At 47.4% G+C, this 13566-nt stretch overlaps 1 long non-coding RNA gene across 1 annotated transcript in view; it reads left to right on the forward strand.

Annotated features, from left to right (window-relative positions):
* The first annotated feature begins 944 nt into the window (after positions 1-944).
* LOC138527377 (uncharacterized) overlaps positions 945-13566 on the forward strand; it is a 160227-nt gene continuing 147605 nt past the window's right edge. The window contains exon 1 of the long non-coding RNA XR_011283912.1: positions 945-1069. This is a non-coding gene — a long non-coding RNA (uncharacterized lncRNA). The remainder of the gene's footprint in view (positions 1070-13566) is intronic.

Genomic DNA, 13566 nt, shown 5'->3' on the forward strand with positions numbered 1-13566 from the left:
TATGTACCGGTGCACAGACCATCAACGAGTCCGATGCATAAGCGGACCAGTAAGGGAACACGCTTGAGGTGAGAAAACGGCGCTGGCAAGATCGATCGCGTTTGGCTTTGAAACACCAACTAAAGGAGAGCAGGCAACATGGATAAGTAAGTGGTAGAGCCCATTCTCGAGTATGTACCCTTAACTAAAGAACATCCATGTTATTGCAGCACGCCTAGTATGGACATGAGAGCACATTCTACAGCCAAGGACAGTAGTGCTCACTGGAACCATCACAGACTAATCTATAGCCAATGATAAACTGTAAATGTCTCTCACCTATAAACGCACTAGGAACGCTGCAAGTACCTTACAAGTGACATTGGGCCTCATTACGACCCAGGCGGTAAGTTACCGCCTGGGCCGTACCTTTACCGCCATGGCGTAAACTACGTTTACGCCATGGTGGTTGGCGGACTTACCGCCCCATTCCGAGGTTGGCATGGCGGTAAGTCCCCATATACCCATTTACCCTTCCCCATTCCCATTTTTGCCCCATAGGGCATAATGGGAGTGGGGAAGGCGTTAATTACGCCACCGTAAATTACGGTGGCGTAATTAACAACATGGTCCCTTAGCGCCATAGATTTTAACACCTGCTAAAAGCAGGTGTTCAATCCTCCATGGCGCTAAGGGACCTCGGAATCAGGCGGTAAGGGTCGGCGCTGTTTACGCCGCCGTAATCCCCTTACCGCCTGGGTCCTAATGAGGCCCATTATGTATTTCATGAAAGCTATCAAGCTGTATCATGGTCCCTGTGAAATATCTTCATGCACAGAAGGCTTTCTTCATACAGTCTCAGTGTTTTAGTTCACTAAATAACTAACAGTGAAGTACTTAGCAACTAGAATCAGACTTTCTATACCAGATTCTTTCTTACCACCCTGAGTATTCTCTCCCCAGGTGATGTCAGTTCATCCATCTACCATGGCGAGACTGCAGTAAAGACCTGTTTCTTCCTGCTGCTCTTTTAAAGTTCGGGATCTATTGGACATTCTCCTCACCCACATGTGTACCTCTACAGTATCAGGTACTTTTTGTCTAAATGGAGTCCAGCCGAGTTGTATGCATAGATAAGACATGTTACGTCAATAGTAAACGTATTCCAGCACATACAAAACATATTTTTCTATTAAGGTTTAGAGGAAGACTAGCCCTAAAGAAGACGATACTTTCCTCGAAACTAGCCAGTGCCCAGTACCAAGATTTGGTCAGGATTGAGCGCACCAATTAATGTCACAATTGGTTTTGCTAGCAGGCACCCAGCACTTTTTCATCAGCACTTAGCACTTTAGAGACCTTACGTACTTCTTTACCAGGTCCAGCACTTGGCGTTGCATGTTCACCATAACGCGCCAATGCACATGCATGCTTGGTCATGCAACATCACACTGTAAGAAATGAGATAGCACAACTGTAGGATCTAGGTTCAGCATACTGCTCCCAGTGAGGATGTTGCGTTTAAGCATATGCTTGTTTTTTTCAATGGAATTTTACTGATTTTGAAAACATGGTGAGGTATGCAATAACACAAATACTTTGGGGTAACACCCCTCTCTAAATCAACTCTGAAACTGTTACTTGAACCTTGCCCCCAAACTCCTCTCCCTTGCCCTTCCCCCATCCCCCTTGGGAACATTCCCCTATACATTCCGTTCCAGGATGCACCATTAAATATAACAAAATCCAAGCGGTTTCGGGGGCCGAAATCCAACTTTTTGTCTTTCCCAATGTCCGCCCATCTTCCAATCCATAGTCGAACCATGCCAGGCCCCAGGCCCCATGTCCCATGTCCTACACTCCATCACGCCTCACCCAAAAGTATTGCAAAATTGTTGCCATTCCATTTCTTCCGTTCCTCCCCTCCGTGAATAGCTGCCGATATCTTTTTACAGTTCCTTTGCTGTGGAGATCCATTCTTTCAATGTGGGGAGGGTCGCCCTCTTCCAGTGTCTTGCCCGGGTTGGTGCCGGCTGCTAAAAGAAGGAAATGCCCCAATGACGGAAGAGCATGCCACCTGTCTCCCCTTTTCTCCAAGCCAAACATTATTAACATAGGATCTAATTCGAACTCCACACCTCCTACATCTTTAATCCAACCGTGTGCTTTTATGCATTGAATTCATGTATTTGCATAAGTTTTATGTTTATATGTCATTCTAATATTGCCCACGAGTCTATGATGAGAATTTAGACTGCTCTGAGGTGGAAACAGTTTGCTAGGTCTGTATTGTGCAAATATCTATGTATTTCTACATACACTTCATTAATATTAAAATATTGACTTGACATATCTTTGTCTCATAAATAATGTAATGCATATGTAGATTAGGCTGGCTACCATTAGGCAACTTGATATTGGTTACACCTAGCTTTATAGTAATTAAGTCATATCCAACTTCAGGAATCTTGTATTCCCCATACAGTTTTCTTGTGTGGTTCATCATTGTTACCTCTGCATTGTATGGAACTACAGGGACTCCCATAGTAGTTACCTCCTTTTCAAAAGTCTGCATCAGCCCAGCAGCTCTCATTTGTTTTTACCAAACTCATTCTCTACATTCCCAACAGACCATTGAGTTTAAAAAATGAAAGACCGATAATGGTCCCAGTGCCAGAAGCTGTAGTTAACCTTTGGGACTGTAAACATCTCTGAGGGGGGTGGAGTAGCCTTGCACATCTTGTTCGAGTCAAGGGGACGGTTTGTGACTTGGCCTTACCACGTTTTGCCTTTCATTGGTCTATCCTCAGATTGAGCCAGTGGCGTAACACAAAATGTGGGGACCTCCCTGCAGGCCATGCTGAGGGCCACCCCCCAACTCAGCAACAAATCACCGGTCGCACCTCACTCTGGGCCGGCATAGATCATCACGCTTGCGCAATACGCGCAAACGTGTTGCTGAAGGGATATGCTGCACACTGCACTAGGAGAAAGATATAAATATGTGTTTTAATGCAATATACAGCACACTTTCTGAGAAAAATTGGCTAAAAAGCGAGAGTGTTTGCAATTGTTTTGTAGGGTAACACCAATCCAATAGTTGCAAGTCACCAACAGTGCACAGGAACATTAAAGCTTTGCTATTAAAAATGCCATGACACAATGAAAACATGTCCAACTGACCAGTGTAGACATGTAATAACATTACAGTAAACCATGGCAGGCCACATTTAGACATACCTAGACTGGTTGCACCAAAATGCCAATCGAAGCAATTACACTCATCAAGAAGAGAACACACATTCAAGCCCGTGGCCTCTAACAACAAGGCCAAACTCTTTAAAATCTGCAAGGAACTGGTCAATGCTGTTGCAGTCTTTACATCTCCTGTTCCCTCCCAGACCCTCGGTATGGCTCTGTCATCTCACTTCTCTGCTAAAACTCAGGACATCCTGTCCTCCATCTCCTCTTCCTGTCCCTGACCCCCTTAAGCCATCTCTTCCTCTCTTCCTCCTTTCGCCTCTTTCTCTCTGACAACGCCTGAAGAGGTTTCTAGACAAGTCTGATCTATGAAAGTGTCACCCAAACAGGTGCTCCCCTGCTCCTCCAGAACCATTAAGGCCATATTGACACCCTCACTCCAGCCTTGGCCGATTTCTGTAATCACTCTTTCGCCACTGAAACGTTCCCCTCTCACCTTAAGCACTCCCTTATGCACCCACTCCTCAAGAAGCCATCTGCCAATCCTACCTGCCCAGCAAACTATCACCCAATCTCCATCACCCCTTTCCTGGGCAAACTGTTAGAAAAGCTGGCCATCTCCCAGCTTACTCTCCACACAGAATCTGTTGGTTGTCTCTATGACCTTTAGTCTGACTTCAGAGCTGCCAGAGTCACGGAAACCGCTCTCCTGAACACCTGTGAAGAACTGCTCTCTAACCTTGATTCCAGCTTTCCTTCTGTCCTCATCTTCCTTGACCTTCCCTCTGCTTTCGGCACGGTCAACCATTCCATCCTGATCAATCCTGATCAATTGACTCCATGAGAACCTGGGCATCACGGATCAGTCCCTTTATTGGCTGATCTCCTGCCTCTTGGACAGCCCCTCCCAGGTCCAATTTGGTCCCTTTCTCTCTGCTCCATCCTCTCACCCTGGTTTGTCAACCTCTACTTGGCCCCTTTGGCCCACCTGATTTCTACCTTCTCCTCAAACTTTCAGTGTTATGCAGATGGCACTCCACTTTCCTTCAGGCTCCCCTCACACTCCTCTCCTCTCTCACTCATTCCTGACTGTCTATCCACGATTCAGGATTGTTGTGCCTCCAACAATCTCTGCCTTGATGTCAGCAAGATGGAGATCTGCTCATTTGGTCTCCTGCACCTGCTTTCCCTCTCTCTCTGGCCACCCGCCTTGGGTCCTCTTCCTTCACCTTCCTGTGTGGCAAACAACCTTGGTGTCATCTTTGACTCCACTCTCTCTTTCTCTCCTCACATCTGGGTCCCACTACCAGCTGCTCCTCCTCAAATGTACTCTTCCCTTTCTCACTTTCCCCCAGAAGCTCACTGTCTCCAGAGCCCTGGTTGTTTCTAGGCTGGACTACAGCAACAGCCACTTTCCCAATCTTCCTTCCTCTACAGTCCACCCTCTGCAACTAATCCAGAACAGGACTACAAGACTCATCCTTGGCCTCAAGCCCAGGGATCGTATCTCTCCAGCCCTGAAATCTCTCCACTAGCTCCCACTTGCTGCAAGGTTCAAGTTCAAGACCTTTTGCATTGTCCACAAGGCTTTCTGGGCCTGGGGCCCGCACTACATGCAACGCTCTTTTCCAAAATATCTTCCTTCTCAAGCCCTTTGCTCAGCTACCTAGAACTCGCTAAGGGTTAGACGCTTCTCCAGGCAGAGAGTGGGGGGTAGATCTCTCCTCTGCAGGTGCCTCCCTCTGGAATTGTCTCCCTGCCCCTCTCAAACTTGAGCCGATCCACCTGAAGGTCTGGAAGCAGCTCAAAACTTTCCTCTTCTCCTCTGCTTTCTCTCTCTCCCTCCCCTGCTGGCCTACCTGACCTACCTGTCTGCTGTACCGACTGGTTGCTTGGGTACCCTCAGAGTCTCACTGAGTCCAGACTCTTTCTTGATCAGTCACCCTTGCACTGCCTCTGGGCCTACCACGCACTTAGGGGCTGTAACTGTAACCCTACAATCCCTTGTTCTCCTTGCACTACCCAGAGCCCCGCTGCCCTGGCTGCACTTACTCAGAGCATTGCTGCCCTGTTTTTCCCTCCCCTCTCCCTTGCTCTTCCCCCCTCCCTTTCCGCTTGTACTTCTCGTTCTCGCACTTGCACAATCTGAAAGACACAAGGCCTAGTAAGATTGTTTGTCTTGTCCTCCCTCTATCTTCCCTCACTTGTCTTGTTGCGCCTAGAAACACTTGTGCACAGGCGCATATAAATGACTTATATCATATAATTTGATCACAGATGCCCAGAAAAATATACAATGCTGCAGTAAGAAACGGCTATATTGGCAGCACACAAATGGCAGTCTAGCCAGGTATTTCACTTAGCAGGACTGCTTTATCAGAAATGCCCAGTTAAAAAAAAGTCATACCAAACTGAGGAATGACTAGACTGGCTGCACCAAAATGCCTCTCTAGCCACTAATACCACATATCATGCTTGCTTAGCCTGGACATGGACAGCCATTATGATGTGTTGCACACTCCTGCCCCCCCCCCCCACACATCCCCTCTCCCTCCCAACCCTACCACAACCTCCAAAATCAGCTCCTGGGCCCAGAATTACCTTCACGTCCCTCTTCCTTGTCCCAGAGCTTACTTATGAGGCTCTTTTCCTCATAGGTAAGTACTGGCATGAGAAAGAGTGGGACTAGTAGTAATGAAGATTACAGGTAGCGAAGTCAGGCATTACCTCCTTGTACCTCTACCTCATCCAAGTACTTGTGTATGAGGCAGAGTTCCTTACACACAGTACTGTCTCATACACACTGGGACAAGGAAGAATAGGGCTAGGAGTAATGAGTAATCTAGGCATTAAACACAAGTATTGGTGCAACACCATTGAGTTGACTGGGATTCAGCACTCCCCCTAACCCCATGAAATGTTGGGCTATGTTGACTCGACCTGACTAACCTTTAGAGCAGTTGCCAGACAGTACAGGATGCAGATGTTAAATGGCACCAGGGTTTCACTGTTAACAAGAGCTCAGCAATTACTAACATAAAGCATTTCACTGTTAGTACCTGTATTCAAATGCCACATTTTTTAGGCAATTGAAATCGTGATGTGGGTTTAATACTTGCGTGATTGGAAGGGTAGAGAGGGAACAGGAGACCACTCATTCTCACAGCATTCCATAAGTGGGTGCTTTAAACCTTAAAGGAGAGAGTTAACTGCTTGTAACATTGAAGCTGCACTAGAATAGTCTCATTAAAATGCATAAAGAAATGAGATGCCCCCAAACAAATAAGTTTGTCCCTCCCCCACCGCCAATGAAGTTAGCGCCTCTCCCACCATTTGAAGGTTTAGCCCCCCTAAACGTAGGTTTTGTTGCGCCCCTGAACGCAAGCCCACACACCATTCACCATATACACACACGCACACCCAGCCATCCATACATTTAAGTGTGCATTCTTTCACCATACAGGCACACCCAGGTAGAAACCCGTACATTTAAGTGTGCACCCTTTCACCATACAGGCACAGCCAGGCAGCCACCCGTACATTTAAGTGTGCACCCATTCACCATACACTCACACTCTCGGCCACCTATACACATGTCATGGGGTTGAGGGCAGCCCTAATACTTCAAAAAGAAATGGGGCCGAATTACAACTATGCGGGTCTGGAAACAAGGGTGGCGCTAAGTTTACTGGCACCGTTGTTTCCGGACCGGCATAATACAGCTCTGCAGGCAGTTGCCGTCCCGCCCAGCAGGTCAGACCTGCCGGGCAGAACGACACCCACCTGCAGAGTTTTCATGGAAGCACCGGCAGTGTTATTACGGGTGCCGGTGCTTCTGCGGTCCCCATTCCCATGGAGTCCGATGGAAATGGGGACTTACCATTTGCCGGCGCCTGACTTCCCAGTCCGCCGGGGTTGTAATCCCCTGGTGTTACTGGGAAGTCAGGCACCGGTAAATCCTTACGGATCTGGCGGCAACCTGCCGGTAGCACTGGCAGGGTTACCGCCAAACCCGTAATGAGGCCCATTGTTTCTTTTTGAAGTCACTCTGACTTCATAAAGAAATCATTTCCGTTAAGGACCGAACCAGAACGGAAATAATTTCTTTTGTGAATGCAGACTGACTTCAAAAATAAACTATTTATTTTTGAAGTCATAGGGCTCCCCCCACCCCATGACATGGAGGCCTCCAGCCTAGGGTCTTCCATGGCATGAGGAGGGCTGTGCCCTCGGACTTCAAAAAGAAAGTTTCTTTTTGTAGTCACTCTGCCTTCATAAAGAAATGATTTCTGTTACAGAAATCATTTCTTTATGAATGCAGACTAAATTCCAAAAGAAAAAAAAGAAAATGTGAAAAAAAATGTTTTTCTTTTTTTCCCTCCAGTGGGGCCATGTGCTGGCAGGGAAGTCAGTGAGCCCTCTGCTTCTGAGCCACTTGCTTTTCCTTATACTCTGGGCATCTCGCTGGGGAGAGGAAGCCACCTCCATGTAAATACATTGAGAGGTATCTGTTCCTATCTATGAGGATCTTGTGGGAGATCCCTTCAAAGATGTAGCATTCCTTTGGCCTGTTTGCAGGAAGGGAATAATAAAGGCAATCCTTGTGGGGATCATTTGCAAAAGACATTTCTCTTTGCACATTTGACATAGTCTTTGAAGAGTTTTATTTTTAATCCAGGTTTTCCATGTCCGTCCTTACATTCTAGCATGTTAATATGTGTTAAGTCAGGGCTACAACCTTTCCCTAGCCAGCAACAAAATAAAAACAAGATAGAACTTGCAGAAAGTAGCAGGGAACTAAAGACCAGCAGACATAGAGTTGTTCTGATGGATTTTCACTCGGAAGAAAACATGAAGAGGTGACGCAACGTTCACTGAAAGAATCTCAAGATAACTCCAATGGGCAGAGTCTAGCACCGGCTCACTCATCAGACTGGTTTAGGTGGATCAAGATTTTAAAACAAGTTTCAAACACTGGGGGAAAAGGCGCTATCAGACTATGCAGCAAGATAAAGATACATAACCACTTCATAAGCACTGCTTGTGATTGGTATAGAGCCCATACCAAATACAAAGCCTCTGGGCTTCAGAGAGCTTGGCTGACGGTACCACCACAAGCTTCTTGAGATTGAGCGGCACATTCCCCCTGTCTGCTTTACTAGGGGGGTCTAGGGACAACAGAAAATTCCCACTACCTCACCAGATTCCCATGCACTTGGGCTCCGTCAGCAGGTCCATTCCACAACAATGAAGCACGCGGTCCTACGGCAAGCAGCCAGGCTCGCTACGGAAGCAATTCAACTGGACCATATACCCTTAACTAGAGGATGTTCACCTTCACTGTTAGTGACTCTGGCACTCTATAAATAGAACATTCTTTAACCCTCATTAGTTGGAGTTCAAGACCTCAAATCACCCAAAGAGTATCTGGCTAAAATGTAACAACCTTTCCACTTGACTACATTTACAGCTAAGATACATCCTTGTAAGAGATGATTTACTGTACTTGTGCAAGTCCTATGTATTTTCCAAAGAATTTGCCTTTCTGCTGTGCATTCTGGGCAGTCATTGCTAGAACTTTGACCAAGCCTTTTTGTGCATTAAAGGGATTGTTACACCTGTGACGAATCCTACGATGTCGTCCCTTCTCCCTGAGGGGGAGACCCTTTCTCGAGGCCAGGGAGGTGAGGTTGCTACCTGATAGACCCTCTGGGTGTGGTACTCAGCTGGTGGATCACATAGGGAGGGACTCCCCCTATGGAATACAGGGAGGACATTATGGAATAACACAATATAATCCACCCTCACCCACCTTTCTCCCCTCACCTTTTTTACCTTCCTCTTATTATAAAAGTTCCCCCATTTATTTATGTTTCAGGAATAGTATCACTAATACTGGGACGAGGAAGATTATGGCTGCCTCTACTGAGATATCCCCTCAATATACTAGGACGAAGAAGACTAAGGCTGACTCCACTGACCTATCACCTCAATATACTGAGACCAGGAAGAAGTTTGAAACTGGAAAGAACCCACAAGGCCATCTTGTTGAGCAGTCTGGCTTTTCTGCTCTGTGAAACTTAAAAAGGGAAGAAGGACTAACATTATGGTCAGTCCCTCACTGGAGGCACCGCGAGCGAAGCAACCATAACGCAGATGTAAGAGCTGAACCTGCAGCTGCGGACCAGGACATGGCGGAAGGAGAGACAGCGTCCCTGCCGCAGATCTGAAGCCAAAATAGGCTGAAGCTCCTGACACGTGAGAGCGCTGCAGAAGACGGTCCAGCAGGTATGTGCAGCCAGGCTCCCAGGAAGTGCTGGGGAGTTGCATACCACAGCGTGCAAACAGGAAACAAGGCAGAAGTACCATTGGAAGATGCTGAGAGGCCCGAGACTGAGGTCAGAGAATGGGATCCCATACAGAAGGTATGGGGGCACCTCGCGGACCTTGAGGGGGCTCAAGAAACCAATGTGAACCGATCTGGGACCTGAGAAAGAGAAACCAGTATAAAGGGGTCTGGGACCCGGGAAAGAGAAACCAGTGTCACAGGGCCTGGGATCAGAGAAAGAAAAACCAATGTGAAGGCGTCTTGGACCCAAGGAAGAAAAGCAATGTGAAGGGGCCTGGGGCCCGAGAATAAGAAGTTGTGACAACAGAGTCAAGGACCCTCCAGACGAGAGACAGTATACCTGGCAGGGGAGTATACCAGGCATACTGAAAAGAAACCAGTTAAGTCTACACAGGGTTGAGGACCTACCCGTGCATGAGGATAAAGTCCTCCAACAGCCTCCTTCTTCCTCGCAGTACCTGGTAAAGATGAATACCAGGTCTACCCAATTGAGTCCCTGGAGGAACACATCAGGGGCGTGATTAAGGCCAGGGAAAGGGAGACGTTCCCCCTACTTTGAGGAACTGTGAAAATAAGGCTGAGAAAGGCCAGAGGAAGGTAGACATTCCACTTACTTTGTGGAACTGTGAAAACAAGATTGAGAAAGGCCAGGGGATGGGAGACATTCCCCCTACTTTATGCAACTGTGAAAATAAGCCTGAACAAGGCCAGGGTAAGGGAGACATTCCCTCTACTTTGTGGAACTGTGAAAACAAGCCTGAGAAATGTCAGGAAAAGGGAGGCATTCCCCCTGCTTTGTGGAACTGTGAAAATAAGCCTGAGAAACGTCAGGGAAAAGGAGGCATTCCCCCTACTTTGTGGAACTGTGAAAATAAGCCTGAACAAGACCAGGGTAAGGGAGACATTCCCTCTACTTTGTTGAACTGTGAAAACAAGCCTGAGAAAGACAAGGGTAAGGGAGACATTCCCCCTACTTTGTGGAACTGTGAAAATAAGCCTGAGAAAGGCCAGGGGAAGGGAGACATTCCCCCTACTCTGTGGAACTGTGAAAATACTTTTATACCTTTAACTTTAACTCAGAAGCCAGGCAGGCCCCCAAAGGCTTGGCTCCAATCTTTCGGGTGGGGCTTAGTAAGAACTAAGGTAAAATAAGATTTTGCACTGGCTTCACAAATGGGGTACTGTAAGCACAGAATAACCATTCAGGAGAAATGTTACTGCTGACCATTACCTTGCCGGGGGAAATCTTAAGAGACAAATTCATAAAGCTTTATCAATCACAGTGTTAATTAACATTTTGAGTTTTAAAGAGTTTCATTTGAATTCAAAGTTTGATTTAAAAAAAGCTTTTGACTCTTTATTTTGGTCAAACCTCTGTTGCTATACCATGATGATTTAACAAGCAAAGCAAAGCTATTTTAGGGAATATTTAAAGATCACCCTCTTAGGCTACATGATTTTTACGCTGGCTGGCATGTGTCAAAAATACTTGCATGTGCACACTTAAACAGGCTTTTAAACAGGCAATTCCCACAATACAATTGCACAGGGCACATAGAGAATAGTAGGATCATGGCAAAAATGCACATGCCAGGATGGCACAGAAGGTCACAATAGCCTAACACATAAGGGACTAGATAATGCAGGTGGGCCTCATCTTTAGAAATAAATATCAGAGACAGCTTGAGATGAAGATGGCAACACAATGAATACATGTGATTGTTGATGTGGCAGGATGATACATGATATGATATGGCATTTATAACACAAGTACACAAGTGCTACTAGGTGCCACAAGGGAGGGAAGACGGAGGGAAGGCAAGACAAAAGATCCTACTGGGCCTTGTGTCATTCGGATTGTGCAAGTGCGCTGACAAGAAGTGCAGGGGGAATGGAGAGGGGGAAGTGCAAGGGAGGGGGAATGGGTAAGTGCAATCAGGGCTGCATTTCTCTAAGTAAGTGTAGCCAGGGCAGCACGGTGCTGGGTAAGTGCAAGGAGGCAGGGGGGCTGTACGGGTAACAGTTACAGCCCCTAAGCGCGCGATAGGCCAGGAGGCAGTGCAAGGAAGACTGGTCATGGAAGGACCTGGTACCCAGTGAGACACTGAGTGTACCAAGCAACCAGTTGGTGTAGCAGACAGGTATGTTAGCAAGGAAGCAAGAGAGAGAAGGCAGCAGAGAAAAGGAGGGTCTGCAGCTGCTTCCGTAACTTCAGGTGGTACGGCTCAAGTCTGAGAGGGGCAGGGAGGCTGTTCCAGAGGGAGGCACCTGCAGAGGAGAGGGATCTACCCCCCACTCTCTGCCTAGAAGGAAGGCATTTCGGAAGAGAGAGTTGGATATAGAGCGGGCCCCGGGCCCAGAAACCCTTGTGGAAAATGCAGAGGGACTTGAACTTGATCCTAGCAGCCACCAGAGCCATTGGAGAGATTTCAGGGCTGGAGGCATACGGTCACTGGGCTTGAGGCCAAGGATAGATCTTGCAGTCCTGTTCTGGATTAGTTTCAGGGGTCGAAGAGTAGAGGTAAGCAAATTGAGAAAGAGGATGTTGAAGTAGTCCAGTTTGGAGAGTACCAGGGCTCTGTAGACAGTGAGCTTCTGGGGGAATGTGAGAAAAGGTAGAATACCTGTGAGGAGGGGCAGCTGGAAATGGGCCTTTTTGGCAAGGTATGTGATGTGAGGAGAGAAGGAGAGAGTGTAGTCGATGATAACACCAAGATTTTTTTGCCTCACAGGAAGGCGAGGGTAGAGGGCCCAAGGAGGGTGGCCAGAGTGGGAGAGGGAAAGTGGGAGCAGGGGTCCCAATGAGAAGGTTCTCCGTCTTACTGGCACTAAGGCAAAGATCGTTGGAGGCGCACCAATCCTGTATCGCAGATAGACAGTCAAGAATGAGCGACGGAGGAGAGGAGGCTGAGGGAAGCCTGAAAGAGAGCTCAGTGTCATCTGCATAACACTGAAAGTCAGAAGAGAAGGTGGAGATCAGGTGGGCCAAAGGGGCCATACAGACATTGAAGAGCCAGGGTGAGAGAATAGATCCCTGGGGAACACCACATGTGGAGAGAGTGGTGGTGGAGAGAAAGGACCCAGGTTGGACCTGCGAGGGACGGTTCAGGAGAAAGGAGGTCAGCCATGCCAGGGTGACATCCATGATGCCCAGGTTCACACAGAGTCGGTTTATCAGTGTACTGTGATTGCCCAATGCCGAAAGCAGAGGAAAGCTCAAGGAGGATGAGGACAGAGGGAGAGCTGGAATCAAGGTTAGAGAGCAGATCTTAACGGGTGTTCAGAAGAGCAGTTTCCTTGCCTCTGGCTGCTCTGAAGCCAGACCGATGGTCATGGAGGCAGCCAACAGATTCAGTGTGAGGGTAAGGTGGGAGATGGCCAGCTTTTCCAGGAGTTTTCCCAGGAAAGGAGTGATCGAATTCGGGTGATAGTTTGCTGGACATGTAGGATCGGCAGAAGAAGTTTTTTTGTATTTTAATTATAATATACTTATAGCCGAACAGGCTGTTGTATATACAGTCATAACAATATATAATACAACTATAAAACCATGTCAGTTCATTCCAATACATAATAAAACAATCATAAGTTAAAACAGTCTTTGTGATAATTCATTCAGAATTTCTACACATTGGCCCTCATTACAACCTTGGCGGAGGACCATGGTGCTGTTAGCACCATGGTCCATGCCGCTAAGGTTACGTTTCCGCCATGGTGGATGGCGGAATTACCGCCCCATTCCAAGGTGAGTGGGGCGGTAATTCCCCATTCACCATTTGCCCTTCCCCATTCCCATTTTTGCCCCATAGGGCATAATGGGGATGGGGAAGGCGCTAATTACGGCACTGTAAATTACGGTGCCGTAATTAGCACCAAGGTCGCTTAGCGCCTTGGACTTTAACGCCTGCAAAAAGCAGGCATTAAAGTGTGAATCAGGCGTTAAGGGTTAACTGCGCCGACGGCGCCGTTAAACCCTTAACGCCTGACTTGTAATGATGGCCATGCTGTATGGACTCGGTCTCAGGGCACCCACATAG

Source organism: Ambystoma mexicanum, chromosome 14 (genome assembly GCF_040938575.1).
Source record: "Ambystoma mexicanum isolate Mex_15411 chromosome 14, UKY_AmexF1_1, whole genome shotgun sequence".
NCBI classification, from domain to species: Eukaryota; Metazoa; Chordata; class Amphibia; order Caudata; family Ambystomatidae; genus Ambystoma; species Ambystoma mexicanum.